Source organism: Piliocolobus tephrosceles, chromosome 12 (assembly GCF_002776525.5).
Source record: "Piliocolobus tephrosceles isolate RC106 chromosome 12, ASM277652v3, whole genome shotgun sequence".
In the NCBI taxonomy this organism is placed as follows: Eukaryota; Metazoa; Chordata; class Mammalia; order Primates; family Cercopithecidae; genus Piliocolobus; species Piliocolobus tephrosceles.
Window position 1 is genome coordinate 118,706,269 of NC_045445.1, and position 15,294 is coordinate 118,721,562.

General features: G+C 35.2%; 1 protein-coding gene across 1 annotated transcript in view; it reads right to left on the reverse strand.

The window, feature by feature from the left end:
• The window catches only part of IL1RAPL1 (interleukin 1 receptor accessory protein like 1), a 1,416,649-nt gene that overhangs the window by 533,130 nt on the left and 868,225 nt on the right, over positions 1 to 15,294 (reverse strand). The gene's annotated exons all lie outside the window — the stretch shown is intronic.

Consider the following 15,294-nt stretch of genomic DNA (forward strand, 5'->3'; position numbering starts at 1 on the left):
TTTTAAATATTAGGCACAGACATCTTGTATCTAAATAAACTTCACTATCTTTTTTGAATGTGCTTACTTTGAACTTGGCTATTTCTCATCAATTATTACTGTCACTGTGACTCCTTAAGATAAATGCCAACCCCCCTACTACCTACCTTGCTATCATACACAAATATCGGCACCTTAGTTAAGCTAAATCATGTACGTAAAGTAGTAAGTCAGTATTCTGCAATTATTTTCCAAGTTTATTTGACAAAATTTAGGATCTATTTTATGAGAATTTTTCACAGATTATATTTGAGGCACTGACAAGCATGAATATATTTAAAGTAGTTTTGAATATGAAAATGCCACTTCATTTTAACAACTTTCATTTGAATTAAATATTAATAGGAACAGTTGCATCAGATAAAATACAAAATATGTGAATTTTCAACTTTTCTAAAAGGTTGAATGATTGGATATGATTTAGCTCTTTGAGGTCTTAAAACGATGCACACACCTATTACTACGACTTGCTAGTAGAAGCTATCCCTCTATATGAAATATATGAATATGTATTAGATCAGTGCTTAGCCAACCATGGCTTGGGGGCAAAATCTAGCTCTTTGCTTGGTTTTGTAAAGAAAATTTTGTAGGAACACAGTCATGCTCATTTGAGTATACATTGTCTATGACTGCTTTCATGATACAACAGCAGAGATAAGTAGTTGTGATCGAGACCATGTGGCCCATAAAATCCTAAAATATGAACTCTCTGGCCCTTTACAGAGAAGTTGGAAATGTATGTGTGTGTCCACATGTTTTGCATCCCCTCCTGGAATCTTTTTAAGACTCATTACACTTTTTAAAACATGTCAGCACACTGAAGCCATCTCAGAATGTATTCAAATATAAATTATAATTTTTTACCTCTAAAATTAACTAAATTTCCCTACTTGATAATCTATCTATTATGCTAAAATTGGCTTATATTTGTCAAGCCTTAATTACAAAGCAAAACATTTGAAATTTTCCTTTCCAGTTTGACATTTTCTATCCAGCTTATATTTCCTAAGTCATTAAGATTATAATAGTAAAAGTGCTGATATTATCAAGGAAGTTGAATTAGGAATGCTAAAAATAATATTGGCTGTCAAGAGAATTTCCTCAATATAGCTTTCTTCTCCTGACTGGGTTTTTTTTTTTTTTTTTTTTTTTTTCTTTTTTGGGCCCTTTTTAAATTTTTTTCCTTCCTCTTTTTTATTTTAGTCAAATACTTTCTCATTTTTAATAGATAGAACACTGGAACACAGCTGGTGTTTTATAAAATAAGATGATTTTATTCTTCCTTATGTTTTTTCTCTTTCTCTTTCTCTCTGTGTGTGTGTGTGTGTATGCACGTGTATGCATAAGTTACTCTTGTTTAAAACAAGCGTTCTTTATTGGTCTTTACCAGTTGGTTTCTTCACTGTTAGAGAGAGATTCCTGGAAGAAAAAAGATGCACTTTACCCAGCGTGCCCAATATAGATTTCGAAGACTTTTTTTACTATTGAGATATACTGTTACAAGATCTGTGGGAGTTTACAAAATGACCACCAGGTGGGTATGATGAAAATAATCAGGTTAAAATTATTCCTTTTAGTTACACATCTAGAACAGTACACCCACACCTCATAATAAGAATGGTAAATTACTATCCTACCTTCTGTTATTATTGCTTATGCTCTCTCTCCCGGCCTCTTCACTCTCTCATTCTCTCAGATAAACACATTCAGACACTCATACTTACATATAACTGCTACCCCATCATCACTAAACTGCTAATACCCTACTTAAACCCAGAGAATCAGTTAAGAATATTTTTCCTGGACAGGCACAGTGGCTCATGCTTTAATGCCAGTACTTTGGGAGACTAGGGCGGGCAGATCACCTGAGGTCGGGAGTTTGAGACCAGCCTGACCAACATGGAGAAACCCCGTCTCTACTAAAAATACAAAATTAGCCAAGGGTGGTGGCACACGCCTGTAATCCCAGCTACTTGGGAGGCTGAGGCAGGAGAATCACTTGAACCTGGGAGGCGCAGGTTGCAGCCAGCCAAGATCGCGCCATTGCACTCCAGCCTGGGAAACAGGAGCGAAACTCCATCTCAAAAAAAAAAAAAAAAAAAAAAAAATGACTATTTTTCCTAGAAATCTGTTTGGCTTCAAACCCTGGCCGCTTCTCAACACCCTCACCCTGCAGCCACTAATCTTGGGTAAGTTTTAAAGCTATCTCTATCTTCGTTTCCTTATGTATAAATGGGAAGAATAGTACCTTTCATTGGATCGTTGTAAATAATAAATACGGTAATACCTGTTGTTATGGACTGAATATGTTCCCTCAAAATTCATATATTGAAGCGCTAACTCCCAGTGTGATGGTATTTGGAGGTGGGGCCTTTGGGAGATAATTAGATTTAGATGAGGTCATAAGAACAGGACTTCATGGTGGGATTGGTGCCATTATAAGAAGAAGAAGAGATACCAGAATCCTCCTTCTCAGCCATGTGAGAATGAAGAGAGAAGGAGGCTATCTACAAGCCAGGAAGCCAGCCCTCACAAGGAACCAAATCTATCAGCACCTCAATCTTGGACTTTGCAGGTTCCAAAACTCTGAGAAATAAATCCCTATTGCTCATGTCACCCAGTCTAAGGCATTGTTGTGGAGCAGCCCTAGCTAGGACATCTGTAAATGACAAGTTCTATACTACTATATAGGACTGTTGGATAAATGCTAGCTATTTCCATTTCCCTCTGAGAACTGAAATACCTGAAACATATATTAAAAGTCTTTGTATTCCTCAACCACCCATTGTGTATTTTCTTTCTTTTGCACATTTACTTTCATGACTCTGATTCTGTATTACGTATGTCAAAGAGTCTTAGTAAATATTAGTATACGTATATGTTTAAAATTATTTTGAATCAAATTCTTCACTTTTATTTTGAGACGGAGTCTTGCTCTGTCGCCCAGGCTGGAGTGCAGTGGCCGGATCTCAGGTCACTGCAAGCTCCGCCTCCCGGGTTTACACCATTCTCCTGCCTCAGCCTCCCGAGTAGCTGGGACTACAGGCGCCCGCCACCTCGCCCAGCTAATTTTTTGTATTTTTAGTAGAGACGGGGTTTCACCGTGTTAGCCAGGATGGTCTCGATCTCCTGACCTCGTGATCCGCCCGTCTCGGCCTCCCAAAGTGCTGGGATTACAGGCTTGAGCCACCGCGCCCGGCCAAATTCTTCACATTTTTTACTATTTCAATCAACAGATTAATGTTGACAGGTGATAAAATTGAGTCTCTACTATACTCAATCTCTGTAATACGGACATAGAATTGAGAAATCTTCTGTCTTCCTAGAAAGTAGGTCTAGAACATTTTAGTATTTGGGAATAATTTTGCCTTCAGGTTACTTTTTCAATTTCAGCAGGGAGACCGAGGGCACATTTAAATAGCAGAGAATCTCATGGCACTAAGTCAACCAGTCCAGGCTTTCTCTTCCTTTTCCAACTCTAATTTCACTCCTGACACAATATAAGAATCTTTCTAAATCAAGTGTTTACGTAAAATCTCAGTAGTTCCCCATGACCAACAGGATTAACTTTCAGTCTCTCCTATGACGTAATGTTATTCCAACTCTCCAGAATTAACTTCAGGGAATCTTGGCCTCAACCAACCTAGCCCCTTACTGAACTTTAAATGCATTTGAAGTTATACCTCAGCATGCTTGCTTATGCGATTTCTTCTACCCAAAACATTTCTTGTCCTTTCCACTTCTAAACTCCATGTTCATGAAAGTCCTACCAATGTGATGAAGTCTACCCTAACTGTTCAAGTACATGCTAGGTATTCTCTTTTATTAATGAATGGATTTCTGATTTATGCCACTAACTTTTGCTCTTAGTATTCATTCACTTATTCTTCAAATAATGACAAATGAGTATGTGAACAATTCTGTACCAGGGTGGTAATTCCTATAACCTGAATTGTGTTACTGGAGCTCAAAGGATATTCTTTGAATAAAATTATTCTGAGTTTGGACATCATAAGTGAAAATACAGTATAAGGACCCTTTCTATAATAAACTTCATGAGACAAGACACCTGCCTTATGCTGAATCCTGCAGTAAAGCAAATAATAATAAAGCAAAGCTCTATGACCTGCAAACACTATTCACTCTTTAATATCAGTGCTTTTATACCAAATTATCCTAGGTGCATAACTACAAAGATACCTTATTGTAGAAAGTGTTTCTAGGACAATTATAATACATATATCAATTGTAAACTTCATAAATAAATGCTGAAATTCATGTCCTTCTTCAGAGGAAATAAATTATTTTGCTTTTTCTTTGGAAAGCAATGAATGAAACATCTTCTTTAAAAAACAATATGAGGTGCATATAATTACCTCAATGTGAAAGTGTGAAAGGCAGCTTTGCAATAAAAACTAATCAACTGGAAATTCTGTTTCCAAAGGCAAGACAAAGCACGTCTTTCGTGGGGCAGCGAAAGGGTTTCCACACACACTGGCATAATAAAAATGCATGTATACTAATGGGAACTCTAACTCGGAGGTACAATTTGACATAATAACAAATATGCACAAGGACAAATGGATCATGTTTTTTAAGATAAATTATTTTTATAAATGTGTTTAGTTGATTTCACTAACTTATACTGAGAGTCCACAGTAAGAATAAAAAGATGGATATTCATTCAAAATAAGATCATGTAGAATCCAATCGTTTTTAAACTATATATAATTAAAAATTCAGTGGTACACTGATGAATATTTAATCACTTTTTTTTTTTTTTTCTGAGAGGGAGGTAGGTCAGTGATTTGCACACTTTACCAGTCTCTTGCGAGCTGGTACAAGTTGTCTTCAGCACACCATTGGTTTAAATGTTCTAAGGCCATTCTAAATTATACTGGGCATTATTTCTTGAGGAAATGGCTACACAATTAAAGTATAACTGGTTTCTCCCAGAGCATACTGTGTGTGTAACCACTTGTATGTTGCTAAATGATTATTAATATGTTCACTGCAATAAATTGTCAGGTGCTTTGTTAGTCCTAAAGATATATTCCCTCCAAGTAGCATCTCACAGAAAGAAAACTGCTACTTGACATCAAGGTATGTATTGTTCCTTAGTCACTACACTGTATCGGCCATACATGGTTTAATTAAGTCTTAGGAAATAGCAAAACCAAAACTGCTTTTTATTTTTAGATGATTATTTAATGTAGCACATACTAGTCTTTTCCCCCTTAAAAAATGGTTTTCTAAGTTTCTAAACAGAACAGTCTAAGTATCGTCTGATACACCCTAATTTAAGAGACACAATATACAGCATGACTTACTAAAAAAAATTATGAAAAATGACTATCAAAGATCTTTGGTTTCATTTGTTTGTTTTTTGTCGCAGAAGTAATAAAATGAGGCTCCTACTCATCAGGGAGGCTTTTAACATTTCACAATTTTTCAATGTATAACCAGCTCGCTCCATTGTTTTTCATTTTCATAGGTCAAACATTTTAAAGTGAGTTTTCTAATTTAAAAAATATATATAGGACAAAAAGTCTTGAGAACCATTTGGTACTGTATCATATATCTTGGACAACTGTACTGTTTTCAACTAAAAGTTGTACGCAGTCAACTGGTAGTTATTTCTACTTTAATTTTCTCTCAACTTAAGCAGTTTTCTACAGTATTTAGTGTACTGGAATTATTAAAAACGTATCATGTGGTTTTCAAATTGATTTTGGAATTCATAAATGCTACTTAATGAACAGCAACTTTGTTACACGAATTTTACCATGGTAAAGGTCATATTCCCCTTTAAGTCAAAGGAGTGTTTATCTTGTTCAACTCAGAACTCAAAACCTTCAGGCCATAAGCTTTTCAGGGCTCTATGACTGAATCAGGGCAGAGAATAACAAGTATTTCACTCAAATGAATATAAATAGCTACTTTTAACACACAAAGCCATCATAATTATTTTATGGAGGCTAAAACTTAAATACAGTCATATAATGGGTCAGGCAGCGGTCACTTATGGTCTACTTCCTTGCAGGATTTCTCTTGTAACAACTATCTCTAAGGAATACCAACACATTTCTATATGCAATGATATGTTTAAAAATAAGGACATTTCTATATATTGTATAAAACTCTTAACTCAGAAACAGCAAGGACCTGACCCTGCTGGTGAAAAGGGAGCTAATGTTTAGGCCAGTGGGGTTCCCAAAGAGATAATGGTGTCCTACTGGTAAGTAAAACTTAAAGCGGCTACAGAAACTCAGCAATTGATTTTCTGCTCACTAGTAGAATCCCTTCTCTCCCTGGGAGTGAATCTATACAGAGTGAAGACTGGAGTGGTTCACTTTTTGAGACTATTAAGGCTTTCAGAACCAACGTGTGCCTTTTAGCGCATGGAAAGAAGTATGGCATCCTGCTGACTTCATAGAGAAATCTGTTTTATGGATGTGTCCAATTCTAATATCTTAGAAACATTCCAGAAAATAGAGGTTTATATTACTACTTTTAAATGGATTTTCCACCTTTACACAGCAAAGCATTAACTACTGGGAATTTACTGCTTCTGTTTACCCACTCTAAAAGCACAAAGTGGGCAATACCTGTGCAATTTTCAAGCGAAATAAAAAAAAAAAAAAATGTACAATTTCAGGCCACAGGGCTAACGTGAAGAAAGGAAAGCTAGAATAAATTCCCATTTTTCCAACACTGACCCCAAGTAATGTTTATCGTGGTGATGTTTTTGTCTTTTCTTCCAAAGTGGGTTCTTTCACACCAGGACAATGATATTCACTCATTATCTAGTCTTAATTAGACTACAATCAAAGGATTGACTGTGGATGGCAGGTGTGCCTTTTATTTATATACTTTCCTCAACCTGTTTCATGACTGTTGTTGAGATCATTATAATTATTAATAAAATAAACTGCATCAATACAAATGAATACCCTGCTGATCTCACTGTATCAGCCATATTCCGGAGCTACAAATTCACAAGCCTGGCTGGGGAAATGCTTGTCCACGTCCCCTTTCGTCCTAAATAGTTATGTTCTACGTTGTAACAACCAGGTTCCCTATATTAGTGTGATAGGTTTTTTCTGTTTTCCGTTGTCCAGGACGGTCTTAGACTCTAGGGCTCAAGCGATCTTCCTGCAGGAAGACTGTCTGTGCTAATAGAGGCTCACATATATTGGACTATCTTAGCTTTCCACTATTTGAATGTACCTCAGTCTCAGCAATAATTATTAATAGCTATGTATTGTTTATTGTTAAACTTACCCAAATGATTGAATCTATAATAGAATTGTAAAATTTAAAACACTCTGATTTGGAGGTGGAGAGGCATCTCAGCATTTATAAAAAGACCCAGAAATAAAACATTCTCTGTTCATGTAGGAAAGAATAAAAATAAAATAATTTTGTTATTTGATCTTACTTTAAAATGTTGCAGTTGTAGACAAATTTTAATATATTTATACATGTATTAAAATGTCACTGTGAAATATTCTGCTTGTTGAAGGCAAGAAATAACTAAGATCAGAGCAGAACTGAAGGAGATAAAGACACAAAAAACCCTCCAAAAAAATCAATGAATCCAGGAGCTGGTTTTTTGAAAAGATCAACAAAATCGATAGACCGCTAGCAAGACTAATAAAGAAGAAAAGAGACAAGAATCAAATAGATGCAATAAAAAAAGATAAAGGGGATATTACCACCGACCTCACAGAAATACATACTACCATCAGAGAATACTATAAACGCTTCTACGCAAATAAACTAGAAAACCTAGAAGAAACGGATAAATTTCTGGACACATACACTATCCCAAGACTAAACCAGGAAGAAGCTGAATGCCTGAATAGACCAATAACAGGCTCTGAAATTGAGGCGACAATTAATAGCCTACCAACCAAAAAAACTCCAGGACCAGACATATTCACAGCCAAATTCTACCAGAGGTACAAGGAGGAGCTGGTATCATTCCTTCTAAAACTATTCCAATCAATAGAAAAACAGGGAATCCTCCTCAACTCATTTTATGAGGCCAACATCATCCTGATACCAAAGCCTAGCAGAGACACAACAACAAAGAAAGAGAATTTTAGACCGATATCCCCGATGAACATCGATACAAAAATCCTCAATAAAATTCTGGCAAACCGGATCCAGCAGCACATCAAAAAGCTTATCCACCACGATCAAGTGGGCTTCATCCCTGGGATGCGAAGCTGGTTCAATATACGCAAATCAATAAATGTAATCCAGCATATAAACAGAACCAAAGACAAAAACCACATGATTATCTCAATAGATGCAGAAAAAGCCTTTGACAAAATTCAACAGCCCTTCATGCTAAAAACTCTCAATAAATTCGGTATTGATGGAATGTGTCTCAAAATAAGAGCTATTTATGACAAACCCACAGCCAATGTCATACTGAATGGGCAAAAACTGGAAGCATTCACCTTGAAAACTGGCACAAGACAGGGATGCCCTCTCTCACCACTCCTATTCAACACAGTGCTGGAAGTTCTGGCCAGGGCAATCAGGCAAGAGAAAGAAATCAAGGGTATTCAATTAGGAAAAGAGGAAATCAAATTGTCCCTGTTTGCAGATGACATGATTGTATATTTAGAAAACCCCATCATCTCAGCTCAAAATCTCGTTAAGCTGATAAGCAACTTTAGCAAAGTCTCAGGATACAAAATCAGTGTGCAAACATCACAAGCAATCCTATACACCAATAACAAACAGAGAGCCAAATCATGAGTGAACTCCCATTCACAATTGCTCCAAAGAGAATAAAATACCTAGGAATTCAACTTATAAGGGATGTGAAGGACTCTTCAAGGAGAACTACAAACCACAGCTCAGTGAAATAAAAGAGGACACAAACGAATGGAAGAACATTCCATGCTCATGGATAGGAAGAATCAACATCGTGAAAATGGCCACACAGCCCAAGGTAATTTATAGATTCAATGCCATCCCCATCAAGCTACCAATGACTTTTTTCACAGAATTGGAAAAAACTACTTTAAAGTTCATATGGAACCAAAAAGAGCCCACATTGCCAAGACAATCCTAAGCCAAAAGAACAAAGCTGTAGGCATCACGCTACCGGATTTCAAACTTTACTACAAGGCTACAGAAACCAAAACAGCACGGTACTGGTACCAAAACAGAGATATAGACCAATGAAACAGAACACAGCCCTCGGAAATAATACCACACATCTACAACCATATGATCTTTAACAAACCTGACAAAAACAAGAAATGGGGAAAGGATTCCCTATTCAATAAATGGTGCTGGGAAAACTAGCTAGCCATATGTAGAAAGCTGAAACTGGATTCCTTCCTTACACCTTATACAAAAATTAATTCAAGATGGATTAGAGACTTAAATTCTAGACCTAAAACCATAAAAACCCTAGAAGAAAACCTAGGCAATACCATTCAGGACATAGGCATGGGCAAAGACTTCATGTCCAGAACACCAAAAGCAATGGCAACAAAAGCCAAAATTGACCAATGGGATCTAATTAAACTAAAGAGCATCTACACAGCAATAGAAACTACCATCAGAGTGAACAGGCAATCTACAGAATGGGAGAACATTTTTGCAATCTACTCATCTGACAAAGGGCTAATATCTAGAACCTACAAAGCACTTGAACACATTTACAAGAAAAAAGCAACCCCATCAAAAAGTGGGCAAAGGATATGAACAGACACTTCTCAAAAGAAGATATTTATGCAGCCAACAGACACATGAAAAAATGTTCATCATCACTATCCATCAGAGAAATGCAAATCAAAACCACAATGAGATACCATCTCATACCAGTTAGAACGGCGATCATTAAAAAGCCAGGAAACAACAGATGCTGGAGAGGATGTGGATAAACAGGAAAACTTTTACACTGTTGGTGGGACTGTAAACTAGTTCAACCATTGTGGAAGACAGTGTAGCAATTCCTCAAGGATCTAGAACTAGAAATACCATTTGATCCAGCCATCCCATTACTGGGGATATACCTAAAGGGTTATAAATCATGCTGCTACAAAGACACACACACACGTATGTTTATTGCGGCACTATTCACAATAGCAAAGACTTGGAACCAACCCAAATGTCCATCAATGACAGACTGGATTAAGAAAATGTGGAACACCATGGAATACTATGCAGCCATAAAAAAGGATGAGTATATGTCCTTTGTATGGACAAGGATGCAGCTGGAAACCCTCATTCTGAGCAAACTATTGCAAGAACAGAAAACCAAACCCGAACAACGAGAACACTTGGACACAGAAAGGGGAACATCAGACACCGGGGCCTGTTGTAGGGTGGGGGGAGGGGGGAGGGACAGCATTAGCAGATATACCTAATGTAAAGGACGACTTAATGGGTGCAGCACACCAACATGGCACATGTATACATATATGTAACAAACCTGCACGCTGTGCACATGTACCCCAGAACTTAAAGTATAATTTAAAGAAAAAGAAAACAAAATTCTGCTTGTTGCTTGGAGGAATTTCTGCCCAAATTACATGGTACAAATTGCTGTCACGTAAGATATAAAGAACTGAGATCAAAAATCTCCAAAATATTGTAACATACACACATGTACTTTATAAAAATAGACAAACATGAAGGCAATTTTAAATACCACAGTATGATGAAATAATATCTTTTCTAAAATCTCCTTTAGGATCTATTAGAGTACTCTGTATATTCTCCTTTGTTAATTATTTAATTTAGATTTTGCCTTCAGTCACTTCATAAAATTTTTATTTCATTCTCAAATATCTTAAGTCTTCATCACTCAGAACCCAGTAATTTTAGCTATCCCAAGATTGACTCTCTTTCTCAAGTGATTAAAGAAAAGGAAACGTTTTTGCTCCTCTCCATCACCTCCTGGGTTATGTCTCCCACATAAGTGGAAGAAAAAAAAAAAGGGGGGGGGGGGGGGGGGGGAGAATGGGAATTACTATAAGATGTTTATATTCTTTTGCATTTTTTCTCAGAAGTCCTCAAAACTTTAGGAAATACAATTTAAGCCCTAACTTCTATCTAGGTACTTGAAAATGCAGGCAAAATCATGGTACTTAGTAAAATCAAAGCTGCATTTGCAACTTTTGCAAAATGTCCCAGTAGCAGAATTCCTAAGAAAATGACAGAAAGAGGCTCATTTTACTCAAACGAAACAATTTTGAACAAGATTTTTGAAAAGTGATGAAAATTACTATAATATAATCCAAATCAAAGGAGTTATTTTTATTCATCAGTAAGAAGAATCTAAAACATATACCATGACTGTGACTTTTCTTCTCCTTCTTCCCCTATATTGTTTTAATTAGTTTTATCTTTTTTGTTGCCTTGCTTCCAGGGAAGCAAAATGGTTCATGAAAATGTATTTAATACAATAACTGTCAGTCCAATGGAGTTAATGGAATTTTTAGATATCTTTGGCTTACACTGAAATAATGGTTTATATATTGGTATTATGTAAATATATTTTTCAGTCAGAAGTTGTGTTTTTCCCCTAATGGAAGTTCAGGTCAAGAAAGTTTATATAAAAGCATGATCTTTTTCCCATTTCAGAGTACTTTAGATAGTAGGCTGAAAAAAAAAAAAAAAGTGACCATTCCATTAACATAGAAATGTATTAGTACAATTTTTTAAAAACTATTTTTGCAAATTTAGTGAGGCTGGGTCTTCAGAGGTTGAAATACTCTGCTGTAAATAGTGACTTAGGTTAAAGTTTAATACATACAGTCAGAGACTGAACTTTATCAGCAGGTTTTTTTCTTTCTTTTAAATGTAATAGAGAACAATCGCCAACTTTTTGTAGTATGTCACAAGACACATACCATGTTTGAAAATGGTTTAAATAATTTTGACCTTAGCAATTGTATTAATAAAACCACAAATGCATTCATAAATCAAGCAATTTAAAAACAAATGCACAAAACCACAATGAGGTACCATTTCACATTCACTACAACAAACAAACAGAAAAACCCAGAAAACAGGAAGTGCTGATAAGAATGTGGAGAAATTGGAAACTTCAAACACTACAAACACGGACTATAGTATTTGAATATAAAATGTGCAACTGTAAACAATTTGGCAGTTCCTCAAGAAGTTAAACAGTTACCTTATGACTTAGTAATTTCACACCTACGTACATACCCAAGTAAATTTAAAACATGTTCACATTATCAACTTGTACACAAATATTCATGGGAGCATTATTCATAACAGCCAAAAGTGGAAATAACGGAAGTGTTCATCAATGTGATGAATGTCTAAACAAAATGTGGAACATCCTTACAATGGAATATTATTTAGCCATGAAATGGATAGAGAGCTGATACATGCTACAGTATGTATGAACCTTAAAAACATGCTATTGCATAAGCTAGTAACAGAATATCATCTATTGTACAATTCTGTTTATATGAAATATTCTGAATAGGCAATTCCACAGACAGAAATTAGACTAGTTGTTGCCAGGAAATGGGGCAGGAGGTAGAAGAGGCAGAATTCAAAGGTTTGGGGTTTATTTTTGGAGTAACGGAAATGTTCTAGAATTAGACAGTGGTAATGGTTGCACAACACTGAATATACTAAAATCCACTGAATTTTACATTTTAAAATGGCTAAAATAGTGTATTTTATATTATGTGAGTTCTATTTGGATTAAAGAATGCTTTTGTGAACCTAAACTATAAATTAAAACAATAATTGATGAGTATTTTTAAGTATACTCTGTAAGGTAAAATGAAATACTATCAAATTATATCAGTGATTCTCAACAAAAAGTCCCCAAATCTAAAGCATAATTATTGGCCTTCATTTGTTTTACAAATATATATTATTACATTGAAAATATTTGGAAGATGTTGGCATTTGCAAAGTATAAAGATGTATCAATAACAAATCTCATAAACAGTTTTGGAGAAGTGGGCAGTAGATGGCAAAAAACAGTGTGATGACTCTGAAAGGAAGTATTACTTCATGTGACCAGCACTTTAAAATATTTGGAATGAGTCTAACTAGAACGAGAGCAATGATCATATTAATCTGATGTGTTCAGACTTTCCTGAGTTTTCTCCTTGATTTTTACCTTTCCATAAAATCTGTTTTTTAAAAAAATATCTCTTCATGGACTCATTATATTTTTCTCAGCCTAATGACATTTTACAAAAGAGACAAAGATGAAAGAAATCAAATAAATACATCAGTTCAAAGTCTATAGAGCTGAAGTGATTGAGAAGGGAACTGAGAAGGTTTATAAATTTCAGTATGAAAAGAATACATTAGAATGTTAGAGCTTTTTTTAAATAAAAGAGAATTATTTATGATAAATAAAAACTGGAAATTATTTAAATTTTTAAAAAATACCTACATATAAATTATAATATATATATTTATATCAAAATATATTTTCTATAAAGCTTACATGCATTAATGTATCTATAGTTATCATCTTTATTTTTATATGAAGTCAGTTCAGAAGAAAGCAAAAATAATTTGTGAAATGAATAGGCACAGAGCCCTCTAGAGTTCCCAAAGGCACAACTGTAAAACGCATTCATTATTGTACATGATGATTGTATTCTAGGCAATGTCATTAATAAGGACTGCAAAGAAAAAAAGAAAAAAAATGACAAAAAGTTACAAGATGGGGGAAATCTTTCAATATGCAAATAGCCAATATTCTTACTTAAAAACTCAATGAACTAGTCATCAAATTAAGGATAAAAGAATAAAGAGTTAAAACAATACTGAAGACTTACTTTGTGTCTATAAGTTTGGCAAAGATTAAACAAATTGATAATACCCTATGTTGTAAACAGGCATTCTCATGCAGTATATGAGAGAATGTATATTGGTAAAATTTTTTGGGAAGATAGTTTGGAAATTTTTTTTTTTTTTGGATTTTTTTTTTGTTTTTTTTTGAGGCGGAGTCTCGCTCTGTCGCCCGGACTGGAGTGCAGTGGCCGGATCTCAGCTCACTGCAAGCTCTGCCTCCCGGGTTTATGCCATTCTCCTGCCTCAGCCTCCGGAGTAGCTGGGACTACAGGCGCCCGCCACCTCGCCCGGCTAGTTTTTGTATTTTTAGTAGAGACGAGGTTTCACCATGTTAGCCAGGATGGTCTCGATCCCCTGACCTCGTGATCCGCCCGTCTCGGCCTCCCAAAGTGCTGGGATTACAGGCTTGAGCCACCGCGCCCGGCGGAAATTTTTATAAAAACAAATTAAATGTATGTGCCTCTCTATCCAGAAATTGCATTTTCAAAAATTATTTCTAAAGCTAGCACATCAAATGCACAAATGTGATATGACATGATATTCATCAGAGCATTATTTAAAATATAAAAATAGAAGGAAGAATATATGTCACAGGAATTGGTTAAATAAATTATATATACTTGAAAGGGATGATGTCTATATTAATATAGAAACATTTCCATATTATGTTATTATAGCACAAAAACAAATTTAAAAAGCATATAAAATACGGTTAGATGTCTGGAAGGATGTTTGTCTAAAGGCAAATAGTAGTCACCTCTGTGGTATGGGATTTTAAGTGATTTTTACTTTGTGCTTTAAACCATGCAACTTCAAAGAGGCAATATTATCCTAATGGTGCAAAAATTGGTTCTTGTGTGGGAGCAAACAAATCTTAGATACTATAATGGTTTATGGCACCCCAAAAGGCAGCGGGACATACACAGACATACCATGTATTCATGGTACTAAAATCTCATGGGGAGATTAGGCAGGAAAAAGTATCTGAAAAAGCTCCGTAGGGGGACAGTAATGATTTTTAAAAGGTTGAAAAACACTGCTTTAATCTGTGATTTGCATTGTCTTATTTTCTACATGTACATTTATGTTTAATCACACACACAAAACTATTTTCAATTTGAGAAACAAATCTTCATTTTGAGAAAGAAACAAGAAGGATTGCTGCTACATTTTAAGAATATTTCCATCATGAATGATTAAAAGTAGGGGGAGAAGTATTAAGGTTTAAAAGGGTAAAGCAAGTGATGGCAGGTAAATAAGGCACTGCTCTATCTTAGAATATTCATTTAAACCCTTTTAAAAAATCTCTCCACTTATCCATTCCTTTACTCTGTACAGTAAACTTGGAGTCTAAATAATATCATAGAAAAATTGCACAAGACAGAGTTAAACAGGCAAGAAAGATTTTATTAAAGACTT